This window comes from Neofelis nebulosa, chromosome 1, assembly GCF_028018385.1.
Source record: "Neofelis nebulosa isolate mNeoNeb1 chromosome 1, mNeoNeb1.pri, whole genome shotgun sequence".
Lineage (NCBI taxonomy): Eukaryota > Metazoa > Chordata > Mammalia > Carnivora > Felidae > Neofelis > Neofelis nebulosa.
In genome coordinates, this window is record NC_080782.1 from 7,827,164 (window position 1) to 7,851,039 (window position 23,876).

The following is a 23,876-nucleotide window of genomic DNA, read 5'->3' on the forward strand; positions in this document are numbered from 1 at the left end:
CGGAGGAGGGAATTCTTTAAGCGAGACGAACGAGGTGGAAACTGTACGTACATGTGCTCTGACGTCTACATGTGACCTAGACTTTACAGTCTACATGTGAAGTCTACATGTGACCTAGACTTTAACTTGAATCCTGCCAGCAGATGCTGATGGCCTCTGGAGACGAGAAAGAGCAAGGGGGTCCCTTCCACATGGCCTTGCCTCCACCAGATGGCACGTCACCATGAAGGCAGGTTTCAAACACTATTCTGCCACACACGTGGATGTTTCCTGGCAAGCAGGTGAGAGGGGCTGCTCTCGGAAGCTCAGCCCCTGGGGTACTCCTTCAGGACCTTGCATGATCTGGACACAGACTGCTCAATTAAGAGGCAGGAAACAAAATGCAACAGAGCCCTAGGCCAAGGGCAACACTCCAAAGGTGCACATGTACCCTGCCGGCACCTCCAAGCTCCTGCACTCCTGTCTGCGGAAGGGCAAGGGCACTGGGCAGAGTTGAACCAACACGCGCGTTCCGAGGATGCTGAGCACCGCTTGTTTCCCTCAAAGTTCTCTCCAAACACCCTTACCTAATTAATAAACCTCCAGTGCAGAGATTTGCAGATGAAGCTGCATGAAGATTTGGGGCAGACGGAGCTCAACTGCGAGGCATCTTTACAAGCTAACGGCTCCACTGCTACAATTCACAGGCCTCTTCAGGACACCGTAAGTGTGAACCTCCCCCAGGACACAGAGTGAAACTAACTAGCCCTCCACACCGCCTGTGCTCAAGTATTTTATTTAAATTTTTTTACATTTCTTTATTTTTGAGAGAGAGACAGAGACAGAGTGTGAGCGGGGGAGGGGCACAGAGGGAGACACACAATCCCAAGCAGGCTCCAGGCTCTGAGCTGTCAGCACAGGGCCCAACGCGGGGCTTGAACCCACGAACCGTGAGATCACCACCTGAGCCCAAGTCGGACGCTCAACCGACTGAGCCACCCAGGCGCCCCTGTGCTGAAGTATTTTAAAGGAAAATTATAGGATACGTGACCGAAAGATGTGTTCAGAGGGAGAGGCATGACCATTCTGCTAATTTCTCTATTCCAGTCCCTTTCACGTGGCCCAAGCTTTCTGAACCAGAGCACCAGGAGGGTTTTGTTTTGTTTTGTTTTGTTTTGTTTTGTTTTGTTTCCTTCTCCCAGTTTAAACAGAAAACAATCAAATAGCTAGAGGTGACAATTTTACATAAGCAGCCACCTCTCGAAACATAAAAACTGAGGTCTAAGCAAACAGTGATGAAAACAATGTGCATTATAAGTGCTTTTCTCTGATCAGTGTTCTAGAAAGGATCCACAACGGTAGAGGGCTTCTGTGCAAGCAACAAAGCTGAGAGGTGGCCCTGGACGGAGTCCAGGTGGTCAGGACATCATGGGAAGGGAGGTGGCCCCAGCCCAGAGTGCAATTCCAAACAGGTCAGTGGATTTCACTCTGCTTCAGTATCAAATGTAGCACCGCATTCAATAAAGTGCAGCCTGCCCCCAGGGCAGATCGCAGGCAGTTTACACAAAAGGAAGGGTATGTTTCATTGTGTCTAAGTTATCACTCAATATTTTAAGATACACTTGCTCAAAGAGATTTAACTTGTGTCAGAAAGAACAATGCTGGCTGAGTTTCGCCCAACAGAACTATTTATCAGGGACAGACTCTGAGGAAAGTCTCTCGGTTCAGAACTCAGTTTCCCTGCCCTTGTCTCCCACCTACCCCCCACCACCCCAGGCATGATCCTTTGACTCAGATTCACTGCTGTTTTGTAGCATTCATTCATTCATCAAATATTTACTGTGACGATTACAAAGAAGGGTGGTGCATGGGTGCAGCTCTCAAGGAATTTGGTTCTGAATTTGATTTTAAAATCAGAACAAACGAATGTGAAAGGTGGTGAATGGCAAACGAATGTCACTGTCCAGAAATGATGTAGGAGCTGAAAACGGAGACTGTGTCAGAAAAACACTAGTTTTTCCTGCTTCCCACACAACCACTGCACTTGGCTTCTGACGGCAGACGTGTGAGTTTTCCACCCCACCCCTCCACAATCCTCCAACATCAGCGGGGTGCCCTACCCTTCACCTCAATTCTAACATGGGAGCTGGGGCAGACCCCACAGGTTAAGGGTTCCGTCCCACAAGACTGTCTGTCCCCACTTCAGACATGAATCACAGATAATGGGTCCCCAGGTTTTCCACGATCTCAATCCAACCTGGTTACAAATCAGAGATTCTCGCGTCCCCTCCGTGAATTCAATCATTTGCTAGCATGGCTCACAGAACTCAGGGAAACACTTAGCTTATTATTCAATAAAGGATATAATAAGAGATACAGAAGAACAGCCACATGAAGAGATAACACAGGTCTGGGAGAGTCCCGAATGCAGGAGCTTCTGTCCCCGTAGAGTTGGGGTGTGGTACCCTTCTGGCATGTGTATGTGTTCCATAGCCTGGAAGCTTCCCGAACTCCACACTATTGGGATTTTTACAGAGGCTCCCTCACGCAGGCATGATTGATTATTAACCCTATTTCCAGCACCTCTCCCTTCTTAGACAATGGAGGGAGGGCCTGAAAGTTCTCTGGTGACCAACCCCCATCCAGGAGCCCATCAAGAGTCAACTCTTTGGAACAAAAGGCATTCCATCCCCCAGGGAATTCCAAGAGATTTAGATGCTCAGTATCAAACGCTCTTGTCACTCAGGAAATTATAAAGTCTTAGGAGCTCTGTGCCAGGAACCAGGGTCAAAGACTATTACAACAAAAGATTTTCCGGGGCCCCTGGGTGGCTCAGTCGGTTAAGTGTCTGACTTCAGCTCAGGTCTTGATCTCACAGTTTGTGGATTTGAGCCCCGCATCAGACTCTGTGCTGACAGCTCGGAGCCTGGAGCCTGCTTTGGATTGTGTGCCCCCCCTCTCTCTGCTCCTCCCCCATTCATGCTCTGTCTCTCACTCTCAAAAGTAAATAAGCAGTTAAAAGAAAAAAAAGATTCTCCTAGTACCTCTATTTACAAGGGTTTTAGGAGCTCCGTGTACAAACAGGGGTAGAGACCAACATGTATGTTTCTTATTGTTTCACAGAGACACTGGGGATTGAAATGGTCAAAAAAACATGTTCTCAGAGGAGATGATTCCAGCAGGACTTGAAGCATTAGACACACCATAACACCTTTAAGAGAGTGGAAATCACACAGCACCTTATCTCGGACCACGATGGAATTAAACAGAGTTTGTTTAGGCAGACAGGAGAGTATCCACCTGAACAAAGAGAGGGAACAGGCAAAGACACAGACACAGAAAAGGGCATTTGCTCATATGCACAACAATATGGCCAGAGTTGAAAGTGGGTGCCAGGAAAGAGTGAGAAAAAATTATCGACAAGTCTCTAGTCTGAACACTTGGAAGATCTGGAATATCGGCTAGCATCTATACTTGGTCCTGTATGTAATGGGGGCCATTGGAAACTTTTTAAAAGGGAGTGTACACGATAAATGGGGTATTTTAGGGAATACATTTTCCTGCGGTAAGAATGAATTGGAAGGGAGAAAGAAAGCTGGGCAATCGTGGGAAAACAATTTCAATTACGCAAGCATGAAGTGATGTGGGTGTAGACCACAGTGAGGCAGGGAGACTGCAAATCAAATTGTTCTATTCGTTTTCTGGAGAATCAAAGAAAAGTACAACTAGCCTAGAAAAATGGCTTTGGCAGGTGCCGCATATGATAGATGGTCCCTCACTTATTTCCCCCAGGGTTTTTTTTGCTTTAACTGACCACCGGGTAATTGCACCTGCTCCGGCCTATTTATCATCTTCCCAAGTCCAACCCAGCAGACCTGAACTGAATGAAAGGATTTCAGAACTGGTGCACTCGCTGGACTGCAAGATTTCGTTCCTGTTCATCTCCCATTGCTACTTGGTGTTACCTCTGTCTCCCAGATATCACCAGCATGCCAAGACGTCACAGCTAACACCTGGGGAACCCCCCACAGAGTTGAACGGCTCTTAAATTCCCTGTCATCGAATACCATGCTCTCCTCTGTAGACTTACCAATGATCTGTGAGGTTGTAAAATCTCTTTGATAAATTTCTTACTCGTAAGTTTATTATGTGACTGGATGCTACCTAGGTATAGATGAACTGAGGGTAGCAACTGCTGTTCCAGACGACGTGTTAGACTCATTACTGCCTACCATGTTACTGCTTGGCTAGCCAGAAACCAATACGATGCTTCCTTATCAAATTTCAACTTCTGGTTTCTAACCCAACATGTAAGGAGCTTGGAAGTCACAACTCCATCTCAACATGTAAAAAGCTGAACGACAACAACAACAACAACAGCAACGTCAACTACATTCGGGGCCATTAGACACATTTAAAAGAGTGGAAATCCCACGGTGCCTTCTCTTGGACCACGACGGAACTAAAACCAGAGGTCGCTGACAGCTGGAAAATCTTCAAACACTTGGCATGAAACAACACGCTTGTACATAAAGAAGACATGGCAAGAGAAATTTTTAAATATTTTGAAAATTAAAATACAACTTACCAAAACCTGTGGGATTTAGTGAAAGCAGTGCCTGGAGGGAAATTTATGGCATTGAAAGTATGTCTTCGAAAAGAAGAGAGATCTAAAACTGATCATGCTAGGCTTCCACCTTAGAAAAGCAGAAAAGGAAGAGCAAAGTAAATCCACGTAAGCAAAAGAAAAGAAATAATAAAAATTAGAGCAGAAATCAATAAAATTGAAGAGAGGAAACTAATCAGAAAGGTAATGAAACCGAAGGTTGGTTCTTTGAAAAGATCCAAAAAAAAAAAAAAATCAATAATTCTCTAGCCAGGCTAACTAAAAAAAATAATATAAAAAAATAGAGAAGATGCAAATTACTAATATTAGAAATGAAAGAGGGAACATAACAGATTACATGGACATTAAAATGATAATAAAGGGATACTATGAACAACTCTATGCCCACAAATTTGAAGACCTATATGAAATGGACCAATTTCTTAAAAGACACAATCTGCCAAAACTCACACAAGGAAAAACCGACAATCTGAAAAGGCCCGTATCTATTAAAGACATTGAATCAATAATTAAATAACCTTCCAAACAGGAAGAACCAGGCTCAGATAGGTTCACTGGTGAGTTCTACCAAACATTTCGGAGAGAAAATGTACTAATTCTCTACAATCTCTTTCAGAAGATAGAGAAAGATAGAAGCCTCTTAACTCATTCTATGATGCCAGCATTACCTTACTAACAAAACCAGACAAAGACTTTATAAGAAAAGAAAACTAACGACTATATATCTCCCATGAACACAGATGCAAAAATCCTCAACACAATATTAGCAAATCAAATTTAACAACTTTTCAAAACAAGTATACACCATGACAACGTGGGATTTATCCCAAGTATACAAGTCTGGTTTAACATTTGAAAATCAATTCCATAATATTGACAGGCTAAAGAAAATAAATCACATGGTTGTATCAATACATGAGGAAAAAGAATTTGACAAAATCCAATACCCATTCATGGTAAGAACTCCCAGAAAACTGGGAATAGAGGGCAAATTCCTCAACTGAAGAAACAACATCTATAAAATCTTACAGCTAACATCATACTTACTGGTGAGAAACTAGTTTTCCCACTAAGATCATGAACAAGGCAAGGATGTCCTCTCACACCATTCCCTTTCAATATCATATGCCGGTCCTGGCTAATGCAATAAGAAAAAAAGGTACTAAAAGGTAATAGATGGGGAAGGAAGAAATAAAACTGCCTTTGTTTGCAGATGACATGGCCTGAGTGTACAAGATTTATCTGAACAAAATCATAAAACTCCAACAACAACAAAAATCAAAGAACTAAATATATGGAGAAATTTTCCATATTCATGGATAGAAAAGCTCAATATTGTAAAGATGTCAGTTTTCCCCAACTTGATCTATAGATTCAATGTAATCCCCACAGATATCCCAATAACTTGTTTTGTAGGTATTGGCAAATTTATTCTAAAATTTCCACGAAGGGTGGAAAGACTCAGAATAACCAACACAATACAGACAGAGAACAGGGTCAGAGGAGTAAAAATATCCAACATCACAGATTTCTATAAAGCTACAGTAATCAAGATAGTATTGCATCGGCAAACTAGGCAGATCAATAGAACAGAACAAAGAGATCAGAAATAGACCCATATAAATATAGTCAGTTAATCTTTGACAAAGGAGCACCGGTGATATGATGGAGAATGGATGGCCTCTCAACAAATGGTGCTGGAACAACTGGACAACCACATGCAAAAAAGAAAAAAAAAAACAAAAACTTAGACACAGACCTTAAACCCTTCACCAAAATTAACTCAGAATTAATCATAGATCTAAATATAGAATGCTGGGGTGCCTGCGTGGGCTCAGTTGGTTAAGTGTCCGACTTTGGCTCAGGTCATGATACCATGATTTGTGAGTTCAAGCCCGGCACCAGGCTTTGCACTGACAACACGGAGCCTGCTTCAGATTCTCTCTCCCTCTCTCTCTGCCCCTCCCCTGCTCGCACTCTGTCTCTCTCAAAAATAAATAAACACTTAAAAATAAATAAATAAATACATATAAAACTATAAGACTCTTATGGGATAACAAGACAAAATCTAGATAACCTTGGGCATAAGTGATGACTTTTTAGGTAAGACACCAAAGACACCGACACCAGCACCATGAAACAATAAATTAATAAGCTGGACTTCGTTAAAATTAAAAAACAAAAACAAAAAACTTCTTCCCTGTGGAAACCACAGTCAAGAGAATGAGAAGAAAAGCCCAAGACTGAAAGAAAATATTTGCAAAAGACGACCTGATAAATAACTCTTATGCAAAATATACAAAGAACTCTTAAAACTCAACGATAAGAAAATGAACAATCAGATTCAAAAATGGGCAAAAGCCTGGACACCTCACCAAAGACATACAGATTACAAACAAGCATATGAAAAGATGATCCACATCGTATGTCCTTACGAAACTGAAAATTAAAACAATAATGAGATGTGACTACACACCTATTAGAATGGCCCAAATCCAGAATGCTGACGACACCACCCAATGCTGGTGAGGATGTGGAGGAACACGAGCTCTCATTCACTGCTGGCAGAAATGCAAAATGGTACAGCAACTTTGGAAGATGTTTGACAGTTTCTTACAGAGCTAAACATACTTTTACCATACAATCTAACACCTACACTCCTTGGTATTTACCCAAATGAGCTGAAAACTTATGTCCACACTTATGTGCACACAGATGTTTACGGCGTCTTTATTCATCATCACCAAAACTTGAAAGCAACAGCAACCAAGAAGCCTTCAGTGAGTGAAGTGATAGATAAACTACGGTATATCCAAACAATAGAATATTATTCAGCACTAAAAATAAATGAGCTACCAAGCCATGGAGAGACATGAAGGAGCCTTAAATGCATACTACTAAGTGCAAGAAGTCAGGCCAAAAAGGTTACCTACTGTATGATTCCAACTCCATGACATCCTGGAAAAAGCGCAACTATGGAGACTGTGAAAAGATCAGTGTTTTCTGGGGGTTAGGGTGGGAGACAAAGATGCATAAAAGAAGCACAGATGATTTTTAGAGCAGTGAAAATACTCTGTATGACACTATTATGGTAAATACAGGTCATTCATTATACATTTGTCAAAACCCACAGAATGTATGATGTCAAGAGTTAACCCTCACGTAAACCATGATGTTTGAGTGACAGTGATGTGTCATGTGGGTTATCAGTTGTAACAAATGTATCACTCTGGTGTGGGATGTTGATGGTAGGGGAGGCTGGGCATGTCGGGGGGAAGGGGTATATGGGAACTCATTATTTTCTGCTCAATTTTTCTATAAACCTAAACCTGCTCTAAGAATTAAAGTCTATTTAAAAGGGAAAAAAGGGACTGTGACAGAGTGAAGTTAGAACCTCCGGTAGGTGTTCCAGCTAACAGCTGAGCCATTAGTACCAAAGCAGCTATATAGAACCAAGTTCAAGACAAGAAAATAGATGTTGAAAACAGAGATTTTGGCATAATAAATCACCACAAATTCAGTGGCTTAAAACTGCCCACATTTATTACCTCACACAAGGAGAGGGGATTACACAAGAGCATGAACATGAACAGGCAGGGATCTTAGGGACAACACTGGACTCTAGCCACCAGCAAAGCCATGATGGACAGAATCTGAGAAGAGAGAAAATATGCAGCCATGAGAGATGGTGGGTGATGGCTGGACCTTCATTTCTGAGTCTTCAGTTACCCCTCCAGGTTCAGCTGACCCCAGGGATATTTCCTTCCTTGGGTTTCATGAGATTTTTCCTGACACTGTCACTAAAGCAAGGAGAAGCCCAATACCATTCTTTCTGTTGAACCAGGGTGGGTTTCTATTTCTTAGAATCCAAAGATCCATAACTTGAACTGATTGAAACCTTCCTCTTGCGGGACAAGTTTCCTGGTCTTTTTTGAAGTTAACTAGAAAGTGTTTATTCCTCATATAGGATGTGTTATATGGCAAATAGTTTGGATTTTGGTTCTACAATTTCCAAATGATGCAAACTTGGGCACTTCGTGTAAAGTCTAAGCCTCTTTTTGTTTTTTGGTTTTTTTCCTGTAAAATTAGAATTAAATGTTTGCCTTGCAGTAGATACTTTCTTCTTATTTTTTCCTTCCTTTTTTCCTCTCCATATAATATTTTATTTGTTTTCCAGGGCTGCTATAACAAAGTATCACAGTCTTGGTGGCTTACACAGCAGAAATTTATTGTCTCACAGATCTGGAAGCTGGAAAGGCCGAGATCAATGTGTCGGCAGGCTTGCCTCCTTTTGAGGGCTGTGAAGGAGAATCTGTTCCAGGTCTCTCTGCTTAGCTCATCTTCAAGTTCATATGGCCATTCAGCTGGCTGTCTTCAAGTTCACATGGCATTCTCTCTGTATGACAAATTTCCCTTTTTATAAGAACACCAGTCATGTTGGGCCCACCTAATGACCTCTTCTTAGTGTAACCAATTACATTTGCAATGACCTTACTTCCAAATTAAGTCACATTCGAAGGTGCTGAACATTAGAACTTAAACATTTGTATTTTTCAATTTACTGACAATCATGACACAATTCAACCCATAATAAACATATAAAACATATAGAATATGTGGATCATTCTCCTAATTCATCTATTCAATTCTGCAAATATGAGGGTCTTGTCTTCTAAGGTCTGAACACACAGCTCTATAACAACTTCTCAGGGGTGACAGCAACCATTAGCTAACATTTTCGGAGGCTTGTTTTGTGTATACGAGACCGTCTGGAGTTCCCTTTACCTGGTCACTTTTCCAGAGGATCAACAGTGACCTCCAGCATCTCTGAGAGCATTTCTTAGGATTCTTGTAGTTGCACACAGGGGCATGTATTGTATCAGACATTATTCTTCCAAGTTACTGAGCCCCAGAGGAGGAGACCTGGGGGGACCTGGCTGGAAGAACAAGGGGGAAGAAAGCTTCCATGGTCTCCATATCATAAGGCACTGCAGTTGCCCGTTATGTAGTGGTCCTATGATCCTAAATTAGCCCAGATTCTGGTTTGGGTTCAAGTGATGGATCAGGGCTTTCCCATGATTCTGTACCTGCTCTTCCAGCTCAAAGACCAGAAACACAGCAAAACTCAACGGCCAAAACATAGGGACCCAGAAAATGTGAGAAGGTCCGAAAGGCCACTGAGGAAGAGCAACACTAGAGAAGATCACTGTCTCTGAAGACCAAACAAACTACAGGAGATATTCCCAGGAAAGCTAAGGATCACGGCTTCTGTCTATGGCACTTCTTCTTCTCTGGTTGTGTAATGTAGGAATTTAGCCTTTAGTTTTGATGACTTGGTCCAGTGTGAGATTGCACTGTGATTTCCATTCTCCAACATAATTCCGTTTCCTTATCTCAGCTGGAGCATCAAACAGCGTATTAATACAATGCATTACACAAGATTTCACCTACAGTGTGCAATAAAAGCTATTTTCTAACATTTCAGCCTGAGCTCAAGCAAAGTTAATCTAATTGAATACGTCATTAACAAAAGTTGGTCTATGTACCAATAGTTATTTGGGGATGAAGACCGGGGCGGGGGGGGGGCGGGGTTAGTTTGAAGGATAATTTAAAGGTCACTTTGATTTAAGATGAGTTCAAGTTTAGCAATGCAATCTCGCTGCGTTTACTATACATCTCTGTGATGAATGTAAGGCAGGAAAACCAACCTTTATATTTTCTATCCATTATTAATGAGTGGCTTCTAGCAGGGCTGGGGAGCGTAGAGAATTGTGATTACAGGAGACCCGCTCACTTGAGTGGTGTCAAGTCTCGTAGAGGCCACTTTAAACGGGCCCAGTGTCAGTATTCTCGCTTCTGTGTTATGGGGTTTTGTGATCTTTTTTTTTTTTTTTTTTTTTTTTAATTCATGATAGTGTGAAACTTGATTAGAAAGAAGACAGAAGAGACGAATGGTAAGATTATGGTTTAAATGATTAAAGCCAATTACGGAGCATGAATGCCACCACTCACAGTAGCGTGGGGCTTCCAAGGAAGTATTGGGGGTGGGGGGCTGTGAGCACCACCCTCACGCTCTTCTTTGACTTCTCTGAGCAGGATCTCCCCCAGTGGGCCGTTCCCACAAACCAAGTCCACCCCAATGGGGCAGCCATAGCGGAAAATTCCAAGAAGGAGCCTCAGTCTTACTGGGCATCCAGAATGCAGTCTTGCCTCCCACGAGATGAAGCCCAAGATCTGAGGGCTGCTAATTCCCAATCCTATTTTCCCCTCCTTCCCGATCACTTGAGAGTGGCCTCCAAGAGACTGAAGAGATCTGCAATTCCATCCAAGCTTAGAGGGGGAAGTGCCATGTTGCATGGAAAGTGGGGAAAGTGGGAGGTCACCCATACTGTGTGTCTTTTCATCCTTACCATGACACCCCACTTCCTGAATCCAGCTTACCTGGAGACTACGTCAAGCCTCCTGACCAAAGGAGTCCTACTCCTCAACCTCCGTCTGCTGACGGAGGGCCTCACCTGGAAAGCAGAGGCTGCCTGGAGCTGCAACTCCGCCTGACTGTGAGCCTTGCCCTCTACACCGACTTTGCTACTTGTCCGGCACTGCCTGCCAGAATGAGCCCTGTTGCTCCCCTTGACCCACATCCCAGGGAACAGACATGTCTTCTCCATTCCTGATCTCTCCTTCACGCTGGACATCACACAATTTACACAGTCCAATCCTCAATAAAAGAATTCAAACGGAACATAGTTTATTTCATCCAGGATATATTGTTTTCAGGACTTCGGTCGGTGTTTGTGAACCCTGACTATGTACCTGGACTTTTTTTGAAGGCTGATGCCTATGCCTCACCTCCTGCAGATTAGGATGGAATCAGTCTTGGCGGGACTGGAGCATTGGCATTTTTGCTGTGAAGGGCAGCCCTGGGTAAGAACAAGCGAGTAGCAAATTAACTAGCTCAACTCTTTCTAATCCTCAGGTCGACCGCATGAGCCCTGCGTTAGGAGGGCCCTTTTCAGCACCCTTCCAATTTGTGCTCACTGGATCTCTTGCTCCTGAATGATAAACTTTATGTGAAGGTTGCATGCCTCCTGTTCCCCACACCTGGTCTCCAAAGCGAAGTAACATGATTGTGGGGGAGAAAATATATGAAGAATGAAGAAAGGACAGTGCTCCCTATTGGAAGCTCTAACCAGATTGCTGGAGTGGGCAGAATGGCCAAACCAGTATTTTGGGCCTAGCCTTATGCCAGGAAAACTGCAGTAGAAATTCATGAAGCTTGAAAGGGGTCTTGTGAGGCCCTTTGTCCACGGTTATTCTGCACGGATGAAGCTAAACCTAACTTTGCTGACTTCCAGGGGAACGCCCCACAGGAAATTCCACCCAAGTGGGGCGCCTGGGGGACTCAGGTGGTTAAGTGTCCGACTTTGGCTCAGGCCATGATCTCGTGGTTCATGGGTTCGAGGCCCGCATCGGGCTCTATGCTGACAGCATGGAGCCTGGAGCCTGCTTTGAATTCTGTATCTCCTCTCTCTGCCCCTACACCCTCACACACACACACACTCTCTCTCTCTCTCTGTCTCTCTCTGTCTCTCTCTCTCTCAAAAATAAATAAACATTAAAAAAAAAAAAAAAAGAAAGAAAGAAATTCCACCTAAGTGCCTCCAGCGTATAAATAACATTGCTGCTACCTAGAAATTCCTCACCTGAGCCCCACACCACAGGCTGTGGTGCTGGTTCCCTACTGAGAGAGAAAGAGAGGAGCCCTTCCCAGCAAACAGCAATACGCCTGCAGTTAGACAAAACTGTATTTTACTTCGGTCTCTTCATATTAATAAAATATTGCCATATTGAAAAGTTTGTCTCACTACAATGAACAATTTCAAGGCTTTATGTTAGAAAATGGCATGAGCTACTACAACATCCGATATTATAAATAACACCTAGAAACAACCCAAAAAAAACCCTAAACAAAGAACAAAGAAATTACAGTCGAGCCCAAAGACTTTAGACTTCTAACACGTTGACCTATTATTTTCCATTACTGATATAGATACAGATACATCTCCCTCCCATGTATGTGTGTATGTATGTATGTATATATATATATATATGGGGAAGGGAGGGAGGGAGATTGAGTTGGCCTTTATCAACATTCAAAGAAACCCCCAATGTTGACTTCCTCATTTTGATATTGCACTAGAGTTATGTGGGAGGCTGCCATTAGGGGAAACTGAGTGAAGGCGCATGGGGCCTCCCTGCATATTTTTCACCAAATTTCTGTGCATCCAGAATTATTCTAAAACTAAAAGTTTAAGACACGCACGAGTAAGGAAAGATACTCTACCCACAAAAGAAATGAAGGTGGACCTTGGAAGGGAAGAAGCTCGCGAACTAGGGAAGAGCTCTGTGAGTCATCGCCAGCAGTAGAGAGGAGGCAGAGGAATTGCACAAGTGGTAGTCGTTGCAACTGCAAGTGTAGGGATAGTAACCGTTGTAGTAGTTGTAAGAGCAATAGTAGTAAGAATCGTAGGCAGCAGTCACAGTTGATAGGAAATATTTGCATTCCCCACCATTGGGGCGTAGTGAAGAAGGAACCGTCTGAAGGTGGAGGGGAGATATTTCACCCAAATCTAAACCCATGTTGAATCGGTCCCTTGTGATATTTACTAAGAGGACGTAAGAAGCTTCCCAAAATAACTCACTCCCAAAATACATATGTCTTATTCAACTTCCCAGGAATGCAGTCTTCAGTGTGAAAGCACGTGAAGAGCTCAAAGCAGGTGAAATAGTACATTGTTCATTAAATCCATCGAACATGTTTGTCGTAGGATACGGAATTCGTGTATTTAATTTACGAATCAATTCCTCAACCTTCTATTAATTGCCCCACGCTTGTGGGTTCTCCCCGTATTTGGAAAGCCCCAGACTCTCTGGGACTTAGCTTTCTCCTTACAAGCCAGCTTGAAAAATAAGTACTCTGGCAGATTCAAGACAGAACATAATTCAAGGTTCGTTATTTTATGAAGCTTTTCCCACTGTCAACCCAAGTGAGAGCGTCGGTGATGGAGCTGGAGATGGAATATTACAAAGACTCTGGAAATGCTTAGGATATAAAGCACCTACTACATGCCTGATGCCATTCTGGTCATGCAGGACCCAGCAGTGAACAAGGCGGTCACAATCCTGCCCATTCTCAAGAAAGAATGACAATGTGCACAAAACTCAACAAACAAGATGATTTCAGAAAACAACTCTGACTTGACCTTAACCAACTCTGACTTGAATAAAAACCAGGAGATGTGATAGAGAACAACACTTTGCAAGGGCTCTGGGTCAGAGAAGGTCTCCCTAGAGAGTGACATGTGAGTGCAAACCCAAGAAACAAACAGGAGCAAGACAAGGGAAAGAAGACCCCACAACAAGAAAAATACAAACCCTAATGTAAACATCAATTTGGTCTTTGCGACAAACAGAAGTGGCCGTGAGGACAACAGCAGATGAAATCAAAGAGGAAGGTCAGAGTCAGACGGAATTAATATATTTGGAGGGACTAGGCATGTGGATCCATCCACGAAGAGGGGCTGCAGAGAGAGTACTTTCTAGATTTCTGTCTTGTGGCACTAGATGGAGGGGCTACTGCAAACTGGGATTGGAGAAGAGGGCCCTGGGTCTAGTGCAGGACTTTTCAAGTACAAGACATGGCTGAGACCCCCTTCTGATCTCGGGTCTCTGACTTGTGAGCCAGGGTAGCCCAAAGTCCCAGTGCCCAGATCCCACCCTGCAGCCACTCCCCTGCAGGGCCTGCCCAGCTCCCCAGGGGCACCACCTTAAGGCAGACGCAGGCTTCTTGGCCTTGGGATCCACAGACCAGGCTCTTCTCCCTCCACCCTAAGCCTGGGCAAATCACCACTGCCCCATATGTGTCCTCAATTCTTATACTGTTGTCTCTTCTCATTCTTATTGCTGCTCTAACAAATTGCCACAAGCACAGTGGCTCAAGAAAACAAAATTCATTTTCTTGTGGTTCTGTCCAAGATGCACCACTCTGGGCTAAAACCAAGGGGATGGCAAGGCTGCCTTCCTTCTGGTTTTGCCTCTTCCAGCTTCCACAGGCTGCCCAGCTTCCCACTAGGTGCTGGCTCTCACTCAGTGAGATCTCACTGAGCTTCCCACTAGCTCAGTGGCTCTCGCCCACTGCATGCCATAGCAGCCTGGGGATCTGGGCAGGGCCCCCCAACAGAAGCCACTTCCGGGGAAGAGATGAAAGTCACTGCTTAAGAAGAAGAGTAACCTGGGGCACCCAGGTGGCTCCGTCCGTCGGCTGAGCGTCTGACTCCTGGTTGTGGCTCAGGTCACGATCCCAGGGTCATGGGATTGAGCCCCGCACCAGGCTCCACCCTGAGTGTGGAACCTGCTTGGGATTCTCTCTCTCTCTCCCTCTGACTCCCTGACTCTGACTCTGGCTCTAGCTCTCAGCAGAACTGAGGCCTGGTGGTGAGCATGCCCCCCCGGGAATTCTCAGATAGATCATTAGTGCTGTCTCTACTCGGGGGTCATTTTCTCTTTAACATAGGCTGCGCCTCCTTTTCCACTTTGCAAGCTCTGTACACCCACTGTCCTGCAGGGGTGAGCGCCATGGGGGAAAGGTAACACGTTAAGCCCAGGGCCTCCCACCCAAACCTGCCTCCACTTCCGGGAAGCATGCTGATTCTACTGCAACCCCCCCACACACACACACACATCCGTGGACACACTTTCTCATCTATATTCTTCTCAATCATCCTTCCCACAGCGACCCACCAGATATGGTCCAAAAAGAGAACCCGCCTCTCACTCAGGTTAGGATGAGTGACATTTTCAATCATAACACATTTCAGTCATTAAGGAAAGTAACTAGAGAGTCTCCAGGGAGGGTGAGTGAGTGAGAGGAAAGCATATTCTTGCAACTCAGCTTACCTATGTTTTTGAAAAGAAGGTTGTCAGAAAATGGGACTTCTTTTGAGTCACTACAATGTTAACATCTGTGCGTCTGTAAAGGGAGAGAGACTCCTAATCATCTCTCACATCTGCAAAATGCCTTTGAGTTGGAAGAATGTATTCGTGGCCTGAGCCCCCACCCGTAGAGACAGCACCAAGGCTTAACCCTAAAAGGTCCTACTTGCAGCAGCCGAGTCAGAGGGCTCTGGGTGCCGGAAGCCTGGTAGGACAGCAGTGCTCTGTCGCAGGAGAACTTTCACACACGTGTCACTGAGCCTTCCGGCAAGATGGGCAAGAGTCACCTGGAAGGATAGAGACAGAGACTTTATCAGGCTCATACCGTACGTCATATGACCTGTTCCTGGCTGCTTTCTGTAGGTGGTGAATCTAGCCTGAGACTTGCTTTCACTACAAATTAGTAGGAAAGTTTGGGGGGCGTAACTAACCCTCAACCACCTCTAACTCTTGGCCAGATACCATCGTCCGGCGAAGAACACTTCAGAGCTATGTGTGACGCAGCAAACTCAGGGTCATTCTCAGCAGCAGAATTTAGTGAACGCCCACCGTGGGCCAAGTCAGGGGATGGGACGGATCGCGGGACCCTCTCCTTCCAGAGTGGGCTCCCTCTCCTGTAGTTCCGTGCTTACATGGCCTTGTGGAGCTGTGCAGGTTCCAAGAGGAACCAGCGAGAAGGCCCACTGTGGGCCCAGGAATGCACTGTCCATGGATGATCCCCATGGTCAACCCCTGGTCTCCAGGCCCGAGGCTATCTTACTTGGATGGAAGTCCTAGAGAAGAACCATTAAAGGCAGTGCACCTCTTGGGCTCCCGCAGGCCTTGGGACCCCAGCAATCACAGTTACAGGCCTTCAAGATTTGCAAGGTAAGAATACGCACAGGCCTGCAGGAGGAAAAGGCCATAATCCGGTAAGAGGGGACTACACCGGGGCTTAACCGGAGAGAGGACCTGTAAGCATCCACAGACACCGTGAGCAGTGCACATGAGATCGCAAGAGAATGTACAGAAGCTTATGTGGGGAGTGCACACAAGATGGCAAAAAGAGAGCAGAGGCGCAAGTGGAAACTGCACACGGTTCACATGGAAAAGCACACACCGACTCCCGTGGGGAGGGGCGCCCAGGCTCACGTGGAGAGACCCACAGTGGCCACATGGGGAGACGCACAGGGGCTCACGTGGGGAGACGCACATAATTCCTGGGGACCTAAAAATCCCTCTCAAACAACTCCCCCCATTTAATAGAAGAAGAGTGACCCTGGAGGGTCCGGGGCTTATCCCCACCCAGCCAGCGCAAGTCACACGTGGGGTCACAGACCAGGATCATTGGCCAAGATGTGATTTTTACTGCCTTCTTTCATTTCAAAAGAAACTAAGACAAAATTTCGCCCGAGACCTTTCCGACCTTGGGTACAAGCAGGACAAGGAACACTGAAGTCAAGATTTGAAACTTCAGGGGCATTTTCTCCAAAGGCTGCCTGGGAGCTGACAAAGAGGAGGAGATCTACTCACTACAGGTTGGGATTTGAAAAGAATAACGAGCTCGGGAGCCAAGCACGTGCCTCCGCGGGCCCCGGCGCTCCTCGATAAGCACCTGCCACGCTTCTCCTTCGGGACGCTCAGAAGGGCTCACATCTCTCCGTGCTAGGGAGCCTGTCCCTGGCCCCGTCCACAGGAGGGCCCCCCTCACTCTCAGCTACTCCTCCTTTCCTTTTCCTCCTGGCGTCTATGCTGAGGGTGAGTCTATCGTTCATGTTTTGCTTTTTTACCATCTCTCTCCCTTCTAGAAAGTCAGCAGAGTGAGGCTAGGACCTCACACTCTCCTGTGTTCAAGGCTCTGATCTCAGTACCTAGAATAGAACCTGGTACAGAGTGGGTCCGCAGTCAACACCTGCTGGGATAAAATAATGGTACAGAGTGGGTCCGCAGTCAACACCTGCTGGGATAAAATAATGATAAACAAACCATACACCTAAATGCACATGCTGTTCCATTTCCAGAGGCTATATTAGAGAATAGATGATCTTACATTTTAAGAAAATTCTCTGGTGGGTTCCTGGAAAAACAGTGTTCTTGTGTCCCTATAACTCACTGTCGTTCCTGCAGTAATGACCGAATGAGTACGGAGAGATTAAGGAAGAGGAAACAGGCATTCATTTCTCTTTGTGACTTTGACACAAGTGAGGCATTTCTCTGAGAGTTCGTCTCCCCGAAGTCCTTCTGCCCCCAGGGAGGACCAGGAGAGCCACACTCTACAACGGCCCGTCCCTGAGGATCAGGGCTCTGCAGGACGGTCGCGTGCTGTTGAGTGTGCAACTACAATTTTTCAGACAGCTGCCGAGATGCCTGCCTGGGGCAGATTTGCAAGTGATCCAAAGGTGACGGAAAATGACGCTACACCAAAGTCTTTCATTTTCCCGACGATCTGTCACAAGGACGAATGCCATCCGTTCCGGTGGTCTTTGAGATCACTCCATGCTCGGATGGTTGTGTCAACACCAGGTCAATCCGGGATGGATCAACAACCCCGGTAATTCCAAGGAGCCCGCTTTTACTGTAAGCCACGGTGACATTCCACAGCGAGGCCTCCGTGAACGTGCCCTGGGCTGCAGGGCTCCACCCAGAGGCGCCCACAGGGGCGACAAAAAGCCCGGAGTGAGAAGCCACAGCCCGCTCACCGTCGCGGAGCAGCCCTGACCAGCTCTCCATTCAGGTGAGCCTGAGTGAAAGGTACGCAGTCGGTTACCTGGGCAGGTCTCGTTACCCACGATGTAAAATGTATGTTTAACACAGGCCATTTTACCAAACTGGCCGCCACAGTCACCTGGAGACCGCTGCCCTTGAACGGCCAGGAAGCGGTAGGATTGTTTCTAGGAGTTTTAAGTCATGCTAAAGGAGAGTAAGCAAATATCCAAATATCCAACATTTACAGAAGCAGAATCCCAGCCACATCCCCATCAGACATAGCTGTTGAGATAGGACGCTGTAAATCGTAGCAACTTCATACGGTAGTCAGCCTTCGTATCTGAGCCTGGTGTCTCCTTCCACCCCTCCCCCCCACACGCACCCACACGCACACCATCCACACGCACGCACACACCATTCACACTCTAACAAAGCCTCTGCTAACAACAGCCTCTTTAATAATGCAGCATGGAGCAGAGGGCAAGAAATTATCTTGTTCTGCCCAAACCCAAGTGGCAGGAGAAAATATTTCCCAGCCCTCACGTCCTTGAGATGTTAAAACTGGATTTGCAATCAGTTTGGTGCTGCACACAGTGCCCAATGGAACAGCATCGTAGCAAGACTGATGGTTCTGCTTTGCAAAACCTAAATAGCACACTTACTGAAGACAATCTGAATGCAGAACAAAAGGGACCTTAGAAATAACTGTCAGGCTAACAAAACTACAGTGCTGAGTGGGTAGGCCCGAATTTAATGAAATGATGTAAAACGTGTGCTTAGAGTGTCTGGAAGGTTTGGAATGTACTCAGTTCTCTGTGGGATAGTTTGGGTTTGCATCACCAATTAACACAAGTTCCGAGTGACGGTGTGTGTGTGTGTGCGTGCGTGTGTGTGTGTGTGTGTGAAGTGTCTACAGTGGCAAATGCCCACACCAAAATACACAACGTCCAGAAACTTCATTTCTCTGAAAATGAATCCCATTAAGTTTTTTCCTAAATTTTTTTTATTACGTGTCTTTATTTTTGAGAGGCAGAGAGACAGAGAGACAGAGAGAGAGTGAGTGGGGGAGGCGCAGAGAGAGAGAGGGCGACACAGCAGCCAAAGCAGTCTCCAGGCTCTGAGCTGTCAGGACTGAGCCCGACGTGGCTTGAACTCACGAACTGTGAGATCGTGACCTGAGCCGAAGTCGGACACTTAACCGACTGTGCCACCCAGGCGCCCCTCCATTAAGTTTTTTTAAATGTAATTTATTGTCCAATTGGCTAACATACAGTGTGTAAAGTGTGCTATTGACTTTTGGGGTAGATTCCCGTGGTTCATCACTTTCAAACAACGCCCAGTGCTCATCCCAACGAGTGCCCCCCTCAATGCCCATCACCCACTTTCCCCTCTCCCCCACCCCCACCATCCACCCTCAGTTTGTTCTCTGTATTTAAGAGTCTCTTATGATTTGCCTCCTTCCCTTTCTGTTTGTAACTATTTTTTCCCCTTCCCTTCCCCCATGATCTTCTGTTAAGTTTCTCAAGTTCCGCACATGAGTGAAAACATATGATATCTGTCCTTCTCTGACTAACTTATTTCACTTAGCACAATACCCTCCAGTTCCATCCACGTTGCTCCAAATGGCACGATTTCATTCTTTCTCATTGCCAAGTAGTATTCCATTGTATATATAAACTGCATCTTCTTTATCCATTCATCAGTTGACGGACATTTAGGCTTTCAACAACAGCCAGATTATGGAATCCCATTAAGTTTTAAGCTCCAGCATGTAAGATTTGGAGGTAAGCACCAGAATTAAGAGGCTGCTTGAGGAACCAGGATGGCCATGATTCTAGTGATTTCTTTCTTTCAATCACTGCCAGCCTCGGCAGGCAAAGTTATCTAATGGGGAGTCCACAGAGAATAATCCAGAAGCTAAAAGACTACAGGGACCCTCATCACACAAGCATGAAGACATAAAAACAAACTTGGCAAATGCAAAAAGAGAAATTAAATGACCTTTAAAAGGGTTATGGAGCCAGCTAGGAATACTAAAGGATATTCAAACAAGCCTCTTGCTCACGGAATGTGAATTCCGAACTACACTTTCTCCAGATCCTTTAAGACACACAGGTTCCTGACATGCAAGCATGAGGGTTGAATGAAAAATCACTATACAGTTCTCATGTGAGGTGGAAAAAAACTTCAGGGCGTAAAACAGTTAACAAACAAAGAGAAATGACAGCTTAAATTTGAATTTGGAGAGCACCTTGCAAATTGTTTGCACAGATGTGACATTATTTACATGATAATTTCATGCTTCTCAGCACACAGAGGAAAATAAAACTTGTTAGATGACATAATGGGACCATTAATTCTATTAATGGATCAAGGGTTGTTTCTAGAACTTTTCCATTGCTTCATCATCTTGATATAATTGGCAATATTGTTACATCTGCATTTCAACACCTACTGCAAAAGGCAAGTCAGAAAGAAAATAAGTTTGCTACCTTGCCTAGAAAAATAATGTTTCCTAGTATCAAAAATAGTCGAGGCACTACAGATAACTCTTAAACGATATGGGTTTGAACTGCCCAGATCCACTTGTAAGGGGATTTTTTCCAATAGCTACAGAACAGGACTCTAAATGTATTTTTTCTTCCTTATGATTTGCTTCATAACATTTTCTTTTCTCCAGCTGACTCAGTCTATAATACAGAAAGCATACAAAACATGTGTTCATCGACTATTAATGTTATCGGTGAAGCTTCCGGTCAACAGTAGGCTATTAGCAGTTAAGTTTGGAGGGGGGGGGGCGGTCAAAAGTTACATGGGGATTTTCAACTGCAGCGGGTAGGGGAGCGTTTTTGGCGCTCCTGACCCCCGCATCGTTCAAGGTCAGCTGTATCTGGAATGACCTCTCGCCAAAGCATTAAGAACCGTTTTAGGGCTGAATAGTTTTCCAGCCATTGAAAGAACAGAATAAAGAGCTTTGTCTACAATACTTATTTCAGAAAGCCTCAAAGAAATAAGCATAGATCAGCCACAAAACCACGAAGCTCCTTCAACGTGATGTTGCTACTGTTTCCTCCAACGGCGCTGAATCAGCTCCATTTCGGTGGCAACGCTCTGGAAGCAAGAAATGATAGATTACAGTTGCGGTGAGCTTCACTTCGAAAGCACAGGAGGAATTCTCTTCCGTCGGCACTCACATTTCATCACTTACTTGCAATTTCTGTAGAGTACTCTCCAAACTGGGAAAGATGAGGAGGCCACGGGATAGATTCAGATTCAAGAGATTCGAGACTCACCCTTCACCCTGAAAAACATTCCACGCTGTCCCTCTGTAAATGGAATTATGGCCCCGGCAACACACGCCGGGGCGCAAAGTTCCCCGGGTGAACCGAAATTAAATGCTCATGAAAAAGGGCTCCCTGCACATCAGCATCCATCTGAGCTGGCCTCTTCGCCTCCGCCATCTGTCTTGATTTTCATTCAGAGCCACGCCTTTCGCTCCGGGTACACTCCCTCACAGTCGCGGGTGGGTGTATGTGTCCTTGTCACCCATGGAGCGACACGGGGGAAAGAAATTACTTACTGATTTTCCTTTCTGTGGAATGGTGTCTTTGGAATGGCTTCTTGAACCAGGCCAGCAACGCGTGCGGCTCCAGCGGTGGGACCTGAGACAGGATGCCGTGCTGGGACCGTCCTGCTCAGCCCTCAGCCCTTCTCCGCAACTGTTCCTCCTGAGACCGCCAGCTCCCCGCCTCGTTGAGAAGACAAAGTGTGCCCTTAGACGTCGTAAGGATGAACAAAAAAGGGCGTCTTCCCATCTGAGCAGCTGAAACAGCACGACGAGAGCTTTGTTCTACTTCTTTATTCTGATGGAGGTTTGGGATGACTCGTCCGGAAAGGGGGCTGCCGCTTGGACATGCAGGGAGGGCAGAGACGGACAGAGGGGTACGGAAGGATCTGGAGCAGGAGCACGGAGAGGGCGGGACCTGTGTGCCACCGCGGGATACGGAACCGGGTAGGCGGTGGAACCAACAGACGAAGAGTCCTTCACAGCAGGGACCATGTGACCCAGGCAGGGGCCCAGGTAAACATGACCACCTGCTGTTGTAAACAAGCTCTTATCGGATTGCAGGATCTCACCTGAGACCAACGTGACCCAGGCAGGGGCCCAGGTAAACGTGTGTCTTTTGGGGGAAACTGAGCCACACGGCAGCTCATACCCAACCGGCCCCACGGGCGCCCTCTGTCTTTGCTGCCCTTGGCCCAAGTGATCCCACTGGTGCTGGCAACCCAGCCTCAACCTTCTCATTGTTCTGACAAACCCTCTTCTCGCTGCCAAGACTCTCCTTGAACCCCAGCTTTCTGCCATCAGCTCAAAACACACTGGAGGTTCAGGAGAGTCAGCTGGTGATACTGACTCTTTGAAAGGACTGTAGTAAAATCCAGTTTTCACCTCTTTCTCAAGACTTTAATTTTGTTCAAATGGTCTGCTCTACATAAGAGATCTAGTAATCTCTGAACAAAACGGTTATTTTTTAAATTTACTTTTTAAAATATGAAATTTATTATCGAGTTGGTTTCCATACAACACCCAGTGCTCATCCCAACAGGTGCCCTCCTCAATGCCCATCCCCCACCCTCCCCTCCCTCCCGCCCCCCATCAACCCTCAGTTTGTTCACAGTTTTTAAGAGTCTCTTATGGTTTGCCTCCCTCCCTAACTTTTTTTTCCTCTTCCCCTCCCCCATGGTCTTCTGTTAAGTTTCTCAGGTCGCACCACTAGGAATTCACCCAAGGGATAAAGGAGTGCTGAAGCATAGAGGCACTTTTACCCCAATGTTTATAGCAGCACTTTCAACAGTAGCCAAATTATGGAAAGAGCCGAAATGTCCATCAACTGATGAATGGTAAAGAAATTGTGGTTGATATACACAATGGAATACTACTTGGCAATGAGAAAGAATGAAATCTGGCCTTTTGTAGCAACGTGGATGGAACTGGAGAGTGTGATGCTAAGTGAACTAAGTCATCCAGAGAAGGACAGATACCATATGTTTTCACTCTTATGTGGATCCTGAGAAACTTAACAAAACAGTTTTTAAAAGTAATCTGACTATCCTATGTTTCTATATTAAGCTCTTGCTGCAGCTTATTGGAAAAGTAAACGAGCATCAATGCAGATCAGGTTATGCTCGGCTGTAGTTAAAGAAGAGAAATAACCAAGGGGATACCAGAAGGTGAAAATGAGCCATGAGCTGTTGTAAAAACATAACAAAATAAACAGGTAAATTCAGAAAACTTGTAATTGGGAAATTTCTAAGGACTTCACATTTGTCAGGAAAGGTGTACTACAGATTTACTTTTCCTTCTGGGTTTTGCTACTTGAGAAACCCAAACTTGATGCAGATAAGCAGATGTGTCCCAAGCATCCACGTCAACACCGGCCTTGGCCAGCCTGAGGCACCGGCAATTTGAAATGCAGGTCTGCTATGAGCGCTCGTTGGGCTTTTACTGTGCAATATTCATGGTGAATTACAAAAGGCATTTTAATCACAATCTCTATAAAGCACATGGATAATAAGAAAAATAGCCACCAAA

General features: G+C 45.3%; 2 long non-coding RNA genes across 2 annotated transcripts in view; both read right to left on the minus strand.

Moving 5' to 3' along the window:
• Positions 1-15,880, minus strand: part of LOC131503821 (uncharacterized) — an 85,383-nt gene extending 69,503 nt beyond the window's left edge. The window contains exon 1 of the long non-coding RNA XR_009257631.1: positions 15,765-15,880. This is a non-coding gene — a long non-coding RNA (uncharacterized LOC131503821). The remainder of the gene's footprint in view (positions 1-15,764) is intronic.
• Positions 15,881-21,058: 5,178 nt separating this feature from the next.
• On the minus strand, positions 21,059-22,828 carry LOC131508555 (uncharacterized). Its single transcript, XR_009260060.1, has 3 exons — positions 21,864-22,828; positions 21,492-21,584; positions 21,059-21,394 (listed from the first exon to the last, which is right to left on the minus strand). It is a non-coding gene; the product is annotated as an uncharacterized LOC131508555 (long non-coding RNA).
• Positions 22,829-23,876: the final 1,048 nt, after the last annotated feature.